The sequence below is a fragment of the Triturus cristatus genome, chromosome 5_1 (genome assembly GCF_964204655.1).
Source record: "Triturus cristatus chromosome 5_1, aTriCri1.1, whole genome shotgun sequence".
Classification (NCBI taxonomy): domain Eukaryota; kingdom Metazoa; phylum Chordata; class Amphibia; order Caudata; family Salamandridae; genus Triturus; species Triturus cristatus.
The window spans coordinates 614,369,801-614,389,499 of NC_140587.1; the positions used below are offsets into that span (position 1 = coordinate 614,369,801).

The window sequence follows — 19,699 nt, forward strand, 5'->3', positions numbered from 1 at the left end:
AAGACACAGTGTCATTACAATGTGACTGATCATAAACACTATTGTGAAATTAGTAATGATATAAGAGGTAGCTCACCGCACATTGAACATTATAGTAATTCTAGGCCCTGAAGAAGTTCAATTATTTCAAGGAACGAAACATGTTGGCTGCTTATGCTTAATTTGTCAAATATTTGATAAAATAAAAGAGGACTTTTAAATGGACATTTAAACTCTTGTCTGAGTCATGGTACTTGAAGGGTGTTCACTTTCAAATTTGGATTTATAGATTTTCTCTGAACAAGGTTGTAGCATTGCCCAGAGGTGCTGAGTAGCAGGAAGAGGAGCATCTGTTGATTAAGTCACATTCAGGACTAATCAGGGTTCTGCTGAGTTTCTGTTTTGCCACAGCTGCTGTAATTGTATATTTATTGTGTTCTTCATTATTAAACAAAATCTACAACTCATACTGCCTATGGCATTATCGAGGCGGTAAAAAGGACGTCATTGACGCGTCGTCCGGGGTCGCAGCTGCAACTCTAGGCTTGCCCCATGTTACCCCTGGCACTGCCGTTGCGACCCCTGGCCTCAGAGTTGGCAATATCAGTGCCAGGAATACAGGGCCAACTCGTCCTTATGGACGTCAGTTGCTGTTCCACTTTCCTTGTTTTCTGTAAATGTTTTATTACAGTAATAGTGAATAATATTTTATCATTCACTAGTATTGTAATAAAGCATGCATTATACAATCAGCTGGATTATGACACTCCCTGGCAGCTAACGTAAGTAAAAGTGCTTTTAAATATATGTTGTGTGCGTGCTTGCGGGTGCGAGCATGTTTAAGTGAGAGAGAGAGTGTGTATGTGTGAATGTGTGTGTATGCTTAAGCAGGCATGCGTGTGTGAGTGAAAGTAAAGGTTATATGGCACATGATATCACTTCCGCTACCCCTGGCAATTTGATGAATTAACCTTCATGGGAGGTAATCCTATTTAAGCATAACATGCGTGCTAACATTTGTGCTTTCATGTAGTATTTTCAATCTGATGCTGAAGTTTTTTGTGTGTAGTCTCTTCTGAAAATACTCGAAGTCTTTATGTTACTGGATATATTTTGATTAGCTATGCTTTAAACTTCCTCAACCACTGTGTTGCCTTGTGTGGAGCTGTCCTTACTTTGCAGCAGTTCACCAGGCTGATATTGGAGGAGGTGTGAAAATATACATTTAAATGTATCATTTCAAGACCACCTCAGAATAGTTAAGCATAGGAATCTTGTCGGGTGGGGAATCGGCTATATTCTTAGAAACCTAAAACTGTCTTCATGGTATGTACAAACTCAATAATTAGCCTGGTGGTGGCCATTGATACGAACATTGTTGCATATATGTATTTTTTTCTGAAACACACGAGCCGACAACAGACTTTGATTAACATTTGTATACATTTCAAAATAGAAAATAGTGCACCCACTTCGATTCCGAGTAAATAAATGCAGTAATTACCAACACTGGGTTGAAGAACTGATCACTTCTCACATGCAAATACCAGTTGCATCTGTTCAGGTTTCAACAGGATTAGGCCCAATAGCCAATGTGAGTGGGAGAAGTTGCCCTGGGCTAACAGTCCTGTCATTTGGAAGAGTATAGCTCTCCATAGGCTTCCATTTTCAACTATAAGATCCTTTTAAACTGTAAACCTCCATCGTCCTATGGGAACCCTGGTCATTGTGGTAACAGAGGTGTTCTAAAGTATTTGAAGTGGGCAGGGCTGAACTAATTGGCAGCAGGTGAAATCGATGAGCAGGAGAGATATTCATCTCCATTAGGAAACCCTCAGCCATATAGGAATAATACCTGCAAGGTGTTCAGGTAGATTTCATTCTCCACAATTCATCCAGTAGGAGCAAGAATTATATCATACTTGCGTCACATCATAAGTGCAGAGTGTGAAAAACATTCAGGGGCAGATTTACAAGCCCATTGCGACACTTTTGCGCCGATGTTGCAACTCTTTTTGTAACGCAGCAACAGCGTAAACAGTGCACCATGTTGCATCCCATTTACAATGTGACGCATCTAGGGACATGCGTCACCTTGTAAAGACCTGCACCACATTATACCTGCGTCAGGTATAATGTATGCAGGGTGGGCGTTCCCACTCGGGGAAGTCTCATAGAAGTGACGCAGTGAAATGTACAAGATTTCACTGCAACATTTCTAGGACGCCACTGCGTCAAAACCCTACGCCTGCTCAGAGCAGGCATAAGGAGTGATGCAGTGTATTGGGAATAGACCTCCCCATGCATTGCTGGAGTTGCGTCGTGCTTGCGACACGACTCCAGCAATGCGTGACTTTTGCGCCAAGAGACATATTTCCTTCAAAACAATTAATAAACTATTACATTTAATTTATTTTATAATTTTATGAATACATAAAAATGTACAAATAAATATATATATATATTTTCATACACATAACATACAATCTAATAAAACATTATTTTATAAATTAAAACATTAAAATATTTAATAGTCTTTATAATGTAATTTTGCACTCCATTGAGTGCAACAGTAGGGAAAGTGTTGGATAGCGGAGGGGTAAAAATGACTATTCCCACTCCAGTGGGTGCAACAGTATGGAAAGAGTTGGATAGCGGAGAGGTAAAAATTACAATTCCCACTCCAATGGGTGCAACAGTAGGGAAAGTGTTGGATAGCGGATGGGTAAAAATTACTATTCCCACTCCAGTGGGTGCAACAGTAGGAAAAGTGTTTGATAGCGGAGGGGAAAAAATTACAATTCCCACTCCAGTGCGTGCAACAGTAGGGAAAGTTTTGGATAGCGGAGGGGTACAAATTACTATTTCCACTCCAGTGAGTGCAACAGTAGGGAAAGTGTTGGATAGCGGAGGGGTAAAAAATACTATTCCCACTCCAGTCAGTGCAACAGTAGGGAAAGTGTTGGATACCATTCCAGTTTGTGCAACAGCATGGAAAGTGCCATCAGAATTTCTGGCACATCAGTCAATCCTTGCGCCATGGTGCACCATATTGTAAATATGGCGCATCCACGGTGGCACAAGGGTTTCGCATGGAGGTGCAGGGAAACTGACGCATCTGTATGGATGCGTCAGTTTCTTGTAAATCTGACCCGTTAGAGTTTGGACTTGAGACACCCACAATTAGCAAACTAGATTCTCCCATTAAGAACTCATGTTTGACCCCCTGAAACTTCAAACAAGAAATTAAGAAAAGGGAAGGCTCTCTGCACGCTTTGCGCTGATGAACCTTCGCTGCTTGGGACATTGGAACAGCTGTTTCTGTGTCTTACTTGACTTTTTGTCCCCCGGTACTTGCTGTCAAGTAGTAGGGAATCAATTCCATTAACAGAACCACTGATTCATTTAATGTATCGCTTGGGATAGATGCTTATCTCCTGAGAAGCTTCCACCTGAGTACCAGCAATGTTGAAGGCTGAGAAGGTCCTGTGCCAAGCAGGCCCCATCACTATTACTAGAAATTCCAGTGAACTAAAATAACTGGAGTGGAATGGGGAACAGTGTGTAAGTTGGCACAAGAATACTTGAAGAGTGTCATTTTATAAGACTTTTTTGCTATTGTATGCGACAACGCTCCATATATTTGGACTCCAGAACAAAATGGTGAACTAGACGTATCTGGTGCACAGACAAAATATCGAGTTTAAAATGTCGACATACACAAATATCGAGTTTTAAATATTGTGATACAGAAATACTGACAGGAAGAACATTGTGGTCAAGAATATCGACTTGCAGGTATAAATATAGTTTTTGGAAATATCGAAGTTGTTAATATCATTTGCAAAAATATAGTTGTTTTAAATATCGATTTTTTTAATTAGTGTTATGAATTTTAATATGTATTTTAAAAGTATGTGATCTATTTTTTTGTATAACAATTTGTATTGTTTTTTAATTTATGTGTTACATTTTTAGTAGTTATTAATTTTATCTTAATTACATTTTGCGTTTTTGAGTTCTGTAGCGGGTTGTGGGTTTATAGGGGAATAAGGTGGGAAGTAATTTAATTATAATAAATTAGTGATTATTTTTTATCTATTAGTATTTATTTAATTTAGATTTTATATTTTTAGTTGTGGCAATTAATTTATTATTAATTATGTATTAATTAGTTGTTAATTATTTGTAATTAATTAATTGGCAATTATGTTAATTGTATATTTTTTTAAGAGTGGGTTGTGGGTTTAGAAGGGAATAGGGTGGAAAGTAATTTATCTACAATTAATTCATGCTAATTAATTAAAATAAAAAAATGGCAACTGTGTAATTAATTTCTGATGTAAGCTGTGTCATTTATACTGGTAAATGGTGGGAAGCAAATTATTTTAAAATAATTAATAAATTGGTAATCTGTTTATATCGTTTGTAATATTCAAAACTTTTATATGTGTTTTTTTGTTTTTTAAAAACTTTTGTGTTGTTAATTTGTTTGTTTTTAATTTTGAACGGAGTCTAGTGGAAAAATTAATTTCTACCCCTCCACTAGCCAACGCTTTCCATGCTGTTGCACAAACTGGAATGGTATCCAACACTTTCCCTACTGTTGCACTCACTGGAGTGGGAATAGTATTTTTTACCCCTTCTCTATCCAACACTTTCCCTACTGTTGCAATCACTGGAGTGGAAATAGTAATTTGTACCCCTCCGCTATCCAAAACTTTCCCTACTGTTGCACCCACTGGAGTGGGAATAGTAATTTTAACCCCTCCGCTATCAAACACTTTCCCTACTGTTGCACCCACTGGAGTGGGAATAGTAATTTTTACCCATCCGCTATCCAACACTTTCCCTACTGTTGCACCCACTGGAGTGGGAATTGTAATTTTTACCTCTCCACTATCCAACTCTTTCCATACTGTTGCACCCACTGGAGTGGGAATAGTCATTTTTACCCCTCTGCTATCCAACATTTTCCGTACTATTGCATTCACTGGAGTGGGAAAAGTAAGTTTTACCCCTCCGCTATTCAACACTTTCCCTACTGTTGCACCCACTGGAGTGGGAATAGTAATTTTTACCCTTCCGCTATCCAACACTTTCCCTACTGTTGCACTCAATGGAGTGCAAAATTACATTTTAAAGACTATTAAATATTTTAATGTTTTAATTTATAATATAATGTTTTTCTTAGATTTTATATGTGTATGTAAATATATATATTTATTTGTAAATTTTTATATATTTATAAAATTATAAAATAAATTAAAATTACTAGTTTAAGAATTGTTTTAAACAAATATATATATATACATATATATTACATTTTATATAAGTATGTTTAAATATTTTTTTAATTAAATTAATTGTATTATTTTTGTCAAAATATATATGAAATCTAAATATTTTTGAAAGTTCATTTTATTATTTCATGTATTTAACATTAATTTTTATTTAAATAAAAAAACATCTATATGTTGTACATCTAAATAGCGGCATAGTGGAAATATTACCTATTGCCTTGTCTAAAGAATGCAGCTGGCAAATGGCCAAATTTCTTCTCTGCTAATATGTAGAAATAAATAAGGGTAAAATCCTGAAGGTGTGGTAATTATCTTACAACTCTTATGTACGACCCCTGTATAAATTTCTGTTTGCACAGGGATGGGAATTTAGCCCCAAATTGTAATTTAGACCTTACGGTCCGATTACAAGTGTCCTGGATGAGTAATCGGAATTTATTGCACGCAATAAAATATGATATCCATCATAACAAGATTTACCATGCTCGATAAATTCCACCTATTTCAGGTTACTGGGGAGTAACAGGTGGATTTTGGGGCTTACCACACCAAAATTCCCGTAAATACAGGGGCTTTTCATATATTAAATTTGGGCAGGTTTGACTTGTCACATTTTAACAAGGAATGGAGACTTTCTTGCACTCAGTAATTGCCAAGGTTTGCACAGGGGTCAGAATGTTCTGGCTCGTATTATCAGGCCAATAATGGCACATTTAGGAAGTCTACATTTCCAGGTGTCTTTACTTGTCCCTTTAGTGTCAGCTGCGCATCAGTAGATTTTTCTTAGCTGAATCATATTGAAGCCTGGTATGTTTTTGCTATCAGATCTCCTCTTGTTGCCATGGGAACCTTTTTCATATCCAGCGGTAACTATAGTACGTAGATACCAATAATGAATGCAGCAAAGGAAAATTACATTATGAAAATGCTTCATTTTAACCCAATCTTTTTCACACAAATTGTAGCTAACTCTTTCAGCCTTCTAACATCTGCTTGATTGTGATGTTAAATGGCTGATAATTGTCAAAGCAAGCTCCTAACTAATAAAAGACTGCCTTTACAATCTTAAATTAAAGTTTAATGCCCTAGGCAAAATGCTCATTATACCTTAGAAATCTAGTAAAAGTTGTGCATTTCAATGCAAATTTTGCAGAATAGCGTAAAAATTTGTGGCTACAAATTTTGGATAATTTCCTTGTGCAGGCCACTGGTTCGAACAGAAAATGTCTTGCGTTACTTATGAAATCCTGGCTGGCTGTGACATGTTTTCCTGCCAGTATCTCGTGTGAGTTATTCCGTAAAGTTCAATTTCATCCAAGATACAAATACATTTCATTTTTTTCTTTAGTTCTGTGCCATTTTTTGCGAATTTTGTACAATTTGGCCTCTACAATTGAACTGCTACAAATTAGGAACTGGACAAAATCTAGTGAGATAGACATCAATGTATTGAGGAGTTCCACACCTTGTCATGTTCATGGAGGCCATGGTTTTTGTCATGCCTTGAATTAAGGAGTTAGCGTGTGGTGCAGAGGGGCTACCTACATTTGCCATGGTGTAGGATTTTAAAATAGCAGGAACGATGGGCCTCAAGAGAGTAAACCACCAAGTCAGCAGCAGTAGCTCAAGTCAGCAGACAAATAGACTAAACATGCTTTAAAAAACAATGGTAACCTCTCTCTATAAAATCCATCTTCTAGTCCAAATTGAATGTAAAGCAGCCAAGGGCTATGACTCCATCTAGTCTTCTTTATTACTACCTTTTATGCATGTGAGATAAAGAACCCTTATTGGTGCTGTCAATTTTGTTTCTTTATTCAAAAATTCTCTCCAAATGTTCAGATCAAACAATGTGCACCACAGAAACAAAATTCAGTGTTTCCCTCAACACGTCCACTTGTTTTCTGCGCACCTACAACACGTGTATGTATACGTTTTGTTAATCCGAATGTTCCAATGCCCGTCATAGTTGGTGCTTCCAGTGGTTTGTTTTTGTTATGATGTCATTATTGGAAACTTGGAGCTGGTGCTGAGGTGGAGGAGAATGCTTTGACAGTTGTCAGGCTGTGAAAATGTTAGATATGAGAGGGTAAACTGAAGATGTGACCTTTGCATCTGCCAGTATAAATGATTTAGATCAGAACTGTATCATTTTCAGTGTCTCTGAAGAAGCCTTTGTACATGTGGCCCCTGAGGTAGTCTTTGTGTGTACTCCTTTACATGTAGTTCGTTTCAGGCTTCCCAGTAGAGGGGTCCTAGGATCCCTCAACCACAGACTAGGATTAAAGAGACAAGGCCCTGCCACAGTTTGGGAGCTGCACATTGAGGGGTAGAGCCTGTGGTAACGAATACACAGGTCAGTCATAAGAAATCTGTTTCTTAACTGAGGAAGAAGGTTTACTCGCGATCCATGATTGGATTGCATGGGATGCCTGATGCCTGTTTGGAAAGTACTTTATTTGGCTACTGGAGCAAGTAATGTACAGTACTTATCTTTGCTGTAAATTATAGTTCCAAGTACCGATGCATTTCTGTGTCAGAAGATATTCCAGGAAGTCCTAGTACCAATATTTACATGAAGGATTCTCACGTTGACTTATTATCTTGTTGCATTTGCATTTCTATATGGTAATACATTATCTCAAGGTTTATTTGTGCTATGTATTTTCCTTAAAGGGAGAGGTGTGGCGCAGCGGCCAGGGCGGCTGACTCCAGAGCGCAGGGCTCACAGTTCGATCCCCAGTGCCAGTGGCAGCTCAGCACCATGTGACTCTGGGCGATAGCTCTGTTAATCTCCGCGACGTCCCCCAGTGCCTTGAGGCCCTTAGGGGTGAGCAGTTCTCACTTTACAAATACCGGAATTAGGTTTCGATTTTAAATGGTGACTTAACTGATCATACTCAATGCAGGAACAGGAAGCACTGCAGCACTAATGATTGAGTACCATTATATGCGCTTGTAAATGGCATATATATTTTCACCCTCTAAATAAAATTGTCAAATGGATCTGGTAGAATTGTTAACCCACCCTGCCAAATAGGTATGTGTTTTGTAGGTAAATACCTTGAAAGCTGTCAGACCCTGTTTGGGGGCCCGCATACCAGACAGAGTTTACTGGGACCCAACCCCTCTGGCTGAAGTAATTTACTGTTAGTGTCCTAGGGTCCATCCTACTATGGCTCTGTAAACTGGGCCACATACAGCCTTTCTGCTCTTCGGTTACCAGTCTGCACTTGGCTCAACAATAGGCACAAAAACATACAGTCTAAACCAGTGTCGTTCAAGGTTGCAACCTTGTTAGACCTGACATCCTTGGTGTGGTTTCTCCCTACCCTTTTGCCTTCAGGCCTCCTTTTTTTTGCTGACTTAGTTTTTGCTGGCCTTAGAACTCTGCGCACTTGACCACAGCTTACCAGTGCTAAAGTGCTTGTGCTCTCTGCAGAAAACATGTAACTTTAGCTTATACTTTATAGGCATATTTAATGTACTTATAATTCCCAAGTAAAGTGCACTATATGTGCCCAGAGCCTGTAAATTAAATGCTACTAGTGGGCCTGCAGCACTGATTGTGCCTGCCACTTAATTAGCCCTTTACATATATTTCATGACTGCCATTGCAGAGCCTGTGTGTGCAGTGCTTCCTGCCATGTCGACCTGGCAAAATAAACTATTTGCCAGGCCCAAACCTTCCTTTTTAATACATATGTCGCACTTAAGGTAGGTCCCATACAGCCCCAAGGGCAGGGTGAAGTTTATTTAAAAAGTTGGACATGTACTTTTAAGTTTTACATGTCCTGGTAGTGAAAAACTCTTAAATTCATCATCATCATCATCACATCACAAAGCTTTATTTCGACAGTTTGTCATAAAAGCACAACAATACAACACATAACAATCAATAAATAACACATATACAATTACAAGATAAAAAGTTATTAAATTCCATGACTGTCTAATATCTAAAAAAATTAAAAAGAGTACATTACTGTAACAACTGTTTTCTTACAGATCTTATCCTCCAAGCCCAGCCCAAAAATTTAGCCAAGCAACAGGCATAGAAGGGACGGGCGTCTGAACGTAATATGCGTAAAGCTTCCAGACAAGATCTTGTGCCTAGACACCTACATAAGGGCTTTAACCATCTCGACCTGGGCACAGAATAAGCATAGCACTCAAATAACAAATGGGCTGTAGACTCGACCCTAGAATCACAAAAGGGGCAATAGGGTATAGTTTGGTATGGAGGTTTCCAAGTAGACGTGAACAGACCTAATGGAAGAACGCCCACCCTAAATTTAAAGTATAATGCTCTGTCACCCGGGTTAAGGATTGAATCCAAGTAGGGTTCTCTGCAAGGGATCTCCTTAACCAAGAAAAACTGGGCGACAGATTTACAATGGTTAGGGTTACACAACCTCTCATTATCCACCCAGAGCCAATAGATCTTCTTAAGCAATTGTTTTGAGGGTGCTGTTCTATTTGCCCAGGCATCTCCTAATCCCAGGTCCAAAAGGAGACGCTTAACCTCCCTGAGCCAGGTAACCTTATGCCAGCCAGATAAGGATAGAATTTCGCTAAGGGCATCTGCATAACTACTCAGTTCAGGGACATTCCATATCCTGGCCCATAATAAGAGAGGACGTAGCCTAGCTTGCTCACAAATTGGGCGTGTGCCTGCGTCTAACAAAAGAGGAATAGTAGGGGTGCTATGGGGTAACCTCATAAGATCTTTGTGGAAATTGTTTTCGAGGTATGTCAAGGTGTCAACACTCTGTATACCCCACAGTTCAGCACCATACAATGCTGCACTCACCACCCTTGCCCTATAGATATCAAGCAGTGCCCCTATAGGTTTTAAAGCTGAGGCACGATGTTCCTTGAGCAGGGCCCCTGAAACTCTCTTGTGTGTCAGAAACACCTTCTGGTGGTGCGCCTTCCAACTCATATTGGCACACAAACGAATACCAAGGTAGTCAAATTCATTGACTCTATCCAAAGGAACAGAGTCCAAGGTAGGGGGAACAACCGTTTTCCTGGGAGGATTAAGAACGAGGAATTTGGTCTTGCTTATGTTTATAGACAGGCCCTTGGTATCACAAAAGGCCTTAAAGCTAGAAAGCAACTTTTGGATACCTACTGGTGACTTGGAAATTAGGAGGGTATCATCCGCAAACAGGAGCGTAGGAACTTTCCTACCAGCCAAGGATGGTGCATCTGACGGCTGTTGAAGCAGATGCTCCACCACTCCGTTAACGTATAGAGAAAACAGAGTGGGGGCGAGCACGCAACCCTGGCGGACACCCCTGTCTACGGAGATACGAGATGTTTTATCCCCCTGGGTACCCCATCTAATCTGGGCAAAGTTGCTTTCATGAAACTTTATAAGCAAGGCCAGCAAATAGGGAGGTATGCCCAACCTATCTAAGACATTCCATAGTTGGGCTCGAGGGACCAGGTCGAAGGCAGTTCGCAAGTCTATAAAGACCAAGTACAAGCTGCCCCCACCCAGCACAACCACCTTCCAGTAAATCATTAAGAGACGGAACGTCTGCTCGATAGTACCCATCCCAGATCTGAAACCTGCCTGGAAATCTGACAAAACCTGGTTTTCTTCAACCCACTGCAGGATCCTACCTAGAACCACTTTGCCCGCAACCTTTTGCGTTGAATCAAGCAGGCTAATAGGGCGATAGTTAGCTGGGTCGTCCCGACTGCCTTTCTTAAAAATGGGGACGACCTCAGCACCACTCCATGAGTCAGGAAGAGAACCACCCAACACCGCCTCATTCAGAAGAGCGGCAATTAATCTACTCCACAATGATGGATATTTCTTCAACAAGTCCCCCGGAATTCCATCGGGACCAGCAGCCTTACTAGAAACAATACGACTGATTGCCCCTTCAACTTCCTCTATGCTGAAGGGGGAGGCATTGGTAGAAATCTCAGGTGGTAGGCTGGCATGGAGGCCCGTTTTAAGGATGGGTGCCCCACTTTGAACAGAGTACAATTTGGAAAAGTGGGCAAACCAGAGATCGCCAGAAATATTACAAGTGAACTGCGAATCAAGGGGTTTGTCCCTGGCTCTTAGCAGATCCCAGAACCCCTTGGAGTCTTTTCTGGTACTTGCCTCCGCTAAATCCCACCAAAAGCTAAAGTCATGGGCCTCCTTCGCCTCTGCCACAACTTTTTTATAGAGATTCCTCGCCAATCTGATAGTGCCTGGATCCTTGTTTTTAACTGCGGTAATAAGTTCCCCCTTGGCAACCCGACATTTTGAAGAATACCATTTATTTCTTGCCCTGGGAGCACCCTTCACAGAAACCTTTGCGCTGGATTGAGGTATAATAAACAAATCGCTTAGCACCACAATGGTTTCTGTGAATAAAGGTAAAACAGATTGGCTGGAGACACCCAGGGCATCCAGGCGCTGCCCTGCCGCTAACATTGCGGTCCCTGCCTGTGCCATCCTTCCCTCATCCGCTTCTACTTTAGCCCATTTTAGGCGCCTACCACAGGCCGAGGGGACAAGCTCATGGGAGGTTTTCCACTTATAGGGAAACTTATTTTGATTTCCCACCTGCCAGGGCGGAATCAATGATAAGGAGAGAGGATTGTGGTCACTATCACAAGACGCAATGACCTCCATATCATAATGGAATGCCCACAAATTATAATTCAGCACAACATAGTCTATTCTGGAGGTACGGCCTATCCGGTTGTAAGTGTGCGCACCCAGGATATCCGATTTAGATCGGCCGTTAGTTGGTCTTAAGTCATGTTCCATACACAGCGCGTTGATGTCTACCGCACTCTGGGTCCACTTGGGAATCGGATCTAGGGTCAGGATGGGAATACCTCTCCTTGTGTCCTCATCCCAAGTATCCAGTATATCCTCCACAGCCAATGGCTCAAAACAGCAATTAAAGTCGCCTGCCAGAAGAACATAAGAGTCGATACTGCAGGCGGCTAAATCGCTGCCCAGACCCGTAGAGGATAATGTGGATGACCCACCCCTGGCCCCCCTTAGATAAAGGTTGAAGACTTCCAACTTCCTACCCCCTGGGCATAGAATGGTTATCCTCTGGAGATCAGGAGAATGCGTGGGCTTTTGAGTGACACTTAGACCTAGAGCAATGTTAACCCATATGAGAAGGCCACCTGACGGGCGACTTTTACCTCCATTTTGGTGGGAAGCTGGAACAAAGTAAGTCGTGAAGCCCACTCTATGCCTAGGCTCAAGACACCAGGTTTCCTGCAAAAGACAGATGTTGTAGGGGGCCAGAAAGGCATTCCATTCTGGAATTTCGAAGTTACGGGCGAGCCCTGCCACATTCCAACATATGATCTTTATCAAGGGGTCGGCAGAGGTAGTCTGTCTTGGAGGGTCATCTAATGTGGCCAATTTGATCACAGGACCTGCCCCCCCCGCAGCAGATCTATTTGGCCTAGATAATGGCTCAATCTGATGGTAATAGGGAGCCATTGTTACATCAGTCAGCTTCCTAGCTAAAGGAACATGCTGGATTGAGATCGTGGGAAACGGGCAAGGTAGGGCCAGTTGGTCCATTACAGGTTGAGAATCAGAAGAATACAGCGTAATCGAGGCCGCCTCCATAGATGGAACAGACAGCATTCCCTCTGAAGTTGGTGGGCTAACAGCCGAGGGTTCGGTCACACAAGGAGAGGAAGATAGTTCATTATGCCCTAGTACCAGTGGTAAAGGATCCTGGGGAACAGGTTGACATGCCAGTCAATCTACCTCCTCAAGCCCAGTAAACCGATTAGAAGTGGAAAAAACATTCCAATTTATGGGGAAGACTTGGGATTTTTTGGGGTGGCTCCTCCAGTTGCGGTGGTGTACTAGAGACCAGTCCTCATCACGTGTAGATCTAAGACACGGTGGATAAAAGAAGGACAAAGGCCTAGGTATAACGAGAGAACCTTCGCCAATGGGCCAGGAACAGATGTGGTGTACCATGAAAGGATCTTCAAAGGTCACCACTATGCAATCCCCAGCGCTAGATTTCCTTGAGGGGCCCACCCAGGGGGTTCTACGTACCATTAAAATTCTACTTCTCTGACCATTAGGGATTGGTCTATTCGCATTGAGCCAATGGATTGTCTTAAATTCGTTTTCACTTCTGCAAGGCCTACCTCTCCCATAGGTTAAAATTGGCGTTGCCTTATTAAATTTCATAAATGTATTTTTCAAATAGGAAGAAACCCGGTTCATATTTGGTGTCTCTGGAATCCTAATTAAAAATCCCAAGAAGTCGGATTTTATATTACAATTCTAAAAATTCAATTTTTAGAAAGTTAGCATTTTCTTACCTTAGCCATTTGGCGGCTGCAGCCTGACTCGGGTTACATGACTGGGTATATAGGGGCTTTGTGTATTCCTCCTAGACAGCCACACACAGTGGTAGCTTAGGTGTGATTGTATGGGCCATCACTGGCAGAATAGTAGGGAGGAGCTGGGCCCAGCCTTACTAATACCTGAATAGGCTGTGTTCTGTCTCCACGCAAAGCACTACTTACCCCATGTAGTTAGTCTCGAGCCAGGACAGGGAAGGTAGGGCATCTGTGCACTTCAAAGGCATCACCACTTCAGGACACTTCTAGACCTGTGGATAATCTGACAGCAAGAAGGACTTCTGTGCTGATACAAGGACTGCCACTCTGCTGGTCTGCTGCTCTGAAGGAACTGCAGCCCTGCTGACCTGCCGCCTGTTGCCCTCTTGCCTGGGTGAGAATGACTGGACATGCATCTCCAGAACCCAGAGTGACTACAATGACTAGTTGGCTGGCCTCCTGATCAGAAGTCTCAGGGACAAAACAGGCTTCCAACAACCTTGCAACTGCACCTGGACTCTGCCATCTGTGAGTCTACCCTGCCAAGTGGTGCCACTCCAGTACTGGATCTTTGGAATTAGGGTAAAGGTGCACTGCCAGCCACTGTGGATCTCTGAACCAACGCATCACCGCTGCTGCATGAATTGGAACCATCGCAAAGACTTGCATTGCATTGCAGCTTTTTGGTACTGCTGCATCGACCTGACTACATGATACATTCTTGGTAAAGACCCATGCATCCTTTGACTACGGCAGCCTCGATGATGACAGACTCTGCATCGCAGCATCGCAACCTTTCTGAACCGACGCATTGCCTGCATCCTTGACACTGGACTTCACATCACAAGCCCCATCAACGTAATTCCCAATGATGATGCAAGACCTCTCATTGCAGCCTTGTTGCATCTCAGGACTGATACATCGCTTCGACTGAGTGACGCATTTTCAATAGTAGTCACACTCTCCATTGCGATTGGCCTGCACTTGTGACTTTGCCCTGGTCTGCTGTGACCAGATACCCACAGATGGTGCATATGCTATTTTCACTAAAACCATTAACATTTCATATAACTAGTTCTACTGATTGGATTTTTGCTTTTTGTTCTTGTTTTATTTATTAAACTTGCCTCTATTTTTCTAACTTGGTGTGGGATGCTTTTTACATGCTGGTTTCACTGTGTTACCATTTGAAGTGTTGCAGAAATACTTTACACATTGCCTCCAAGTTTAGCCTTACCGTTCTGTGCCAAGTTACCAGGGGGTGAACACAGGTTAATGTGGGGTTCGCTTGTGCCTCACCCTCACATGTTTTGTGGTTGCTGCTTGACCAGTGCTCAGACCCCAGCCAACCAGTAACCCAATGTTTCACAAACCTTACCTATGAACTCTAATGAAGTGCATTTACGCCCTTCAGAGCCCTCTCCTCCCTTCTCTTCCTCTCTCTCTCTAGGAAAATTCCCTATGTTTATTCTCACTTTGTAAATTATATGTTTATTGGCATTAATAGACACATGTGCAAATAACTATTAATTATCCCAAATAAATAGTTTGTAGGTCACTTCATAAGAGTTTTGTAAGGGCAAAGGTTAGCATTCTAACATCAGAATTTACCTTTGAACAAACCAGGCATATTCTCTCAGTTCGCACGCGCTCAGTCCTATTTTTTACCTGCTCAATTTTATTGTGGTTCAGTGGCGTTGGCGGGTGCAGTCACCCGGTTCGCACCCTCTGACTTCAGCCAGTGGAGAAGGACCACCGGTAGGAGTCTCTTGCCTCTCTGGACCACCGGCGTTGAAAAGTAGGTCAAGCCTGTTTGTCGGAGGCTCACTTCCAGCACATGCAGCCTCCAGGTCGTTGCAGGTTGGTACTCATTGTGAGGATGTGGGTGTATTATATGATATGGCTGTGGGGCTTTATAGTGGAAAGCACCACTGCTTGGGTCCAGTCTGGTGGATTTGTATCACCTTTGCTCAACCCCCTTAGCTGTGGTTTTGAGTAGCAAGACTTGACAAAGGAACCTACTGTAAAGCATTTAACAACGCCAAGCAACAAAATAAAAAAATCACACAGCAAGAAAGAGACACAACAACAATTATAAAGATAGAGCATATTTTTATACATTTTTAGAGTCCTTGATCATCAGAATCCACCAGAATGTTCCGGAGATACTGATTTTTAAAGCATTCAATAACTTTTCATCCAACCACAAACAAGCATTGGTCAACAAAAAGTGTGTAGACTTTTGAAACATTTGAAAGAGTTTGTTCAGTGACTCCAGCCTGACTTGGGTGACTAAATCCGACAGGACAAATACCTAGGAGGCAACTATCGTTTCTTTGGAAATTCACCTGACCACCAGAGCCTTTTCAAGTCTGGTTACAGGTTTTAGGAAACAACTGTCATAGACGACAATGGAGTTGTCCTGAGGCTGGGGATGCAGAAGGAAAAGATGCTCAAAGATGCTCCTGATGCTGTGTAGTTAATGTGGGTGAGTTGTGGTTGAGTCCTGGGTCCCCGGATGAGGTGGGGCAACTTTGGCCATGGAACTCGTGGACCCACAACATCCTCTTTGCAACTATAAAAGGCCACCTGCAGCTGGAGTACCAAACTCATGACACCCCAGTCACAGCAAAAATCCTTGTTGGTGGTGTCTAGTGTACCTATTTGTTGATGAATCCGGTCTGTGATGGCACGCCTGGCTCCAGGACTTGGGTGCAACTTTTAGCCATCATGGATAGGTCACTTTGGGCACCAGGCAGTGGCAAAACATCTGTGGTGGCTACCAACTTGCTGGTTTGGGCTTCTTCAGCTCTTTTGTTCCCGGAGCTAGTTCCAGGGGATCAGCTGACTGATCATTGGAGAGGCTTTTTCGATCTGGGGCTGGGAATCAACTTTTCCCTGGCTCAGGAGCCACAGGCACAGGCCTAACTTTACTAGCCTAAAGAGCAGCAGGTGTAGTTCTTGCAACAGCTTCAGAGACAGCAAGGCAGTCCTTCTTCGGTCCTCTCTCTAAATCCAACATGTACTAAGGTCCAGGGGGCCGGGGTGCCTATTTTATCCTAGGAAAGTGTCCTGAGGAGACAACGCAGTCACCAGTCAATGAGCTAGTAGGTCCCCTTCTCTTTGGAGACAAATTTCCATGACGTGTGGCATTTGGCAATCCCGGAGTGCAATATTCTTGCCACTCTTAAGATGTTGGGAACTTCCCTCAACTGTGAGAATCTTGGTAGACCAACCCAGAGGTGTGGCTACGTAAGAACTACACTCCCACGGGAAAACCAGTTGGGAATGGGTTTTTCCTCACTGTCTCCAATTTGTCTGCGTGAACAAAATGCAGCCTGCTTGAGAGTGTTATCTCCAGCGGCTCTTCAAAGGTGGCTTCCCCTTTGAAGCTCACCATTTGGGCTAATACACTGAGTGCCCTTCCTGGGAGAGGAGGTCATACCTCACTCTGTGGCAATGCCCTTTCCTCTAAGCCTCAAACATCTCCCCAGGTGGGAAAGCGGTCTGTGTTCTAGAGCCTGTCTGAGGCCACTGGACTAGATGGGGCACAGAGTGGCACCTTTCTCAAAGTTGCTTAACTTTAATAGAGACATTAATCTTGACTTGGGCATCAGGTCAGATTTAATGCCACGATTAATTTGATACCTTACAGTACCCAGTTAGGTAGTCCCATTAAGACTGGGACGCCAGCTGGTAACCCTGTATTAGCCAATGGAGATACTAACTTTTCGTCATCAAAACAGCAACTTTAAGGGTTTTACGGCTAAGGCACCAGGCCGTCAAAAAAATTGTTGATGAAGCAAAAGTGGAAGTGATAAATTTGAGACGCTGCCTATCATATTCCTCAGGCCATGTGACCTTAGCATTTCCTGGGGGACGGGTCCAGTGTTCTCTACCAGCTTCAGTTGGCATGCAGTGCTGAGAATCTGTCTGATGATAACACAGATGAGCAAACTCACAAAGCAGAATCAGCGTTCAAGCTCAAGCTGACTGCTGAGCCTTTGTCTTAACTGAAGAAAGATTACTATCTTTTCAGGCCTTTGGTCCTATTCAGCACAATTGAATATCAGTTTGGCTTCTGGCCTGTCTCTTACTTCAATTAGTACATTGAAGTTCCACCAGGACATGGGTATCCGTTCTCAAGATGAAGGGAGCTCCAGCCGTAGCATACTAGCAGCTGCAACAACCGTTACTTGAGACTTATTCCTAGCTTTTGTCAATCATCTATGATTGTCAGAATGAAAGCAAAATACTGATTTTAGATTGCCATATTCTAAGTTTTGGCAACTGGTGAGGTGCTAGTGTCGAATTGGTCTTTGAGGCACCTGTGAATTTGCAAGTGGCAACCAACCAAGGCTGGGGCTACTTCCAATTACTTCCAACACTGGTCAGATGGGAAGGATAGGGAGGACAAGAGATGGCCCTAGAAATGTCTATTGGGCATTTCTTCCCAGAAATCAGAAAATCAAGTAAAGTGGTGGCCAAGTACCATGTGACAGGGGATAGAGGTGACTGGATGTTGATTCCAGCCCAAACTGAGGTTAGCAAACTACACAAACTGGGTTTCTGAGGCACATACACCAGATATAGTTACATGTTTGGGATATTGGGGATCCACATCTATGTATCTCTGTCTTTCTATTATCACAAATGCCACAATTCCCACAGCACATATTAGCAACCCCTATAACGTACAGCACAAAACATACAACACTGGGCTGGAGGAAGCAAAACAAGCTAAAGAATTCAGGAAAGGAAGCAGGAAAACAATGGTATGCCAGTTTCTGAGTGGAGATAATGCTCTGTTAATCATTCCATAGAATCAAAATGGGGAAAGAGTATTTTAGCTGCAACAAGTTTGTGATATATTTTTAGTTTGTGATTTTGTAATTGAGAATATAGGAGTTGATTATTACTAAGTGTAAGGTGTAACTTGTCTATTAGCGTGGGTGCATAAAAATGCCATGCAAAGTGTAAAAAATACAAATAGGGAGAAATAAAGGACTACATTTATGTGGTACTAAACACATATTTCATAGGGCGCCATATCTCAGCTGTCCCTGGGACCACTGCCTGCTCTGAAAAACAGTTTTTGCTGCCATTCCCAAAGGGGAAGTGGTCCCTTGGGGACCCCTTTCAAGTTGCGAATGGGTTACCACCTACTTGAAATAGGTGGTAAAATGCGAATGTTTTGCGTCCGCATTCACAGTCACAAAACATTCATACATACCGTTACAATTCGGTATTTGGAAGGGATGCCCTAAACATGCCCCTTTAAAATACCGAATTGCACACCCCTTTTAACAGTTGGTAACAGGTTACAGAATTGCAAAATAGGGTTTGATACATGTCAAAAGCATTTTTTTGCATTCGCAAACGGGCCGATTCTGAGAATCGGCCTATTTGCGAGTGCAAATACTCTTGATACTTGTGGCCCTATATCCATTTCAAAGTATAGTCTAAGATTTTTTTTTATTGTTACTATTCTCCAAACATAAATCTCTCCCTTATGATGTGTATTTGTTTTAGAGTTTAGCCATTCCAAATCTAACTTCAGCAACAGCCAGAAAGGGCATGGCCGCTGTAATAAGTATAACTCAGTGCTTTCAATTTTGTTACATGCTGCAGCAAGGAACAGCTCAGGAATGTATAATCAATTGTTGTCTTGAATTGGCAACTTATTCTGGTTGGTTGCCCCAGGCGATCACCTAAATAAGCAACCATCACCAATAGTTCCCATTCAATCAATTAAAAACCTGTGGAGGACTGGGACCATACAATACACCCGCTTCTGTGAGAATGTAATCAACATAATTGTGTACAGAAATTTACATTTAAGCCTTGCCCCAGAATGTATATCAATTATGTTGTGACCTCTTGCAATCATATGCATTCTCCCCATATTCTTGATGTTCCCAGCTGCTTAGCTAGAGAGTGAGGTCACTGGATGGTTGGAATGTTGAGAGTGTTTGTGCTTGGATGAGTGGACAGTTGGATGGAAAAGGGCGGAGCAGCAGGATGCTGCTCCTGGTGGGGTTTTACATGATTTACCTGTAACCTAA

At 42.2% G+C, this 19,699-nt stretch overlaps 1 protein-coding gene across 2 annotated transcripts in view; it reads right to left on the bottom strand.

Moving 5' to 3' along the window:
* CLVS1 (clavesin 1) overlaps window positions 1–19,699 on the bottom strand; it is a 425,751-nt gene that overhangs the window by 58,391 nt on the left and 347,661 nt on the right. The gene's annotated exons all lie outside the window — the stretch shown is intronic.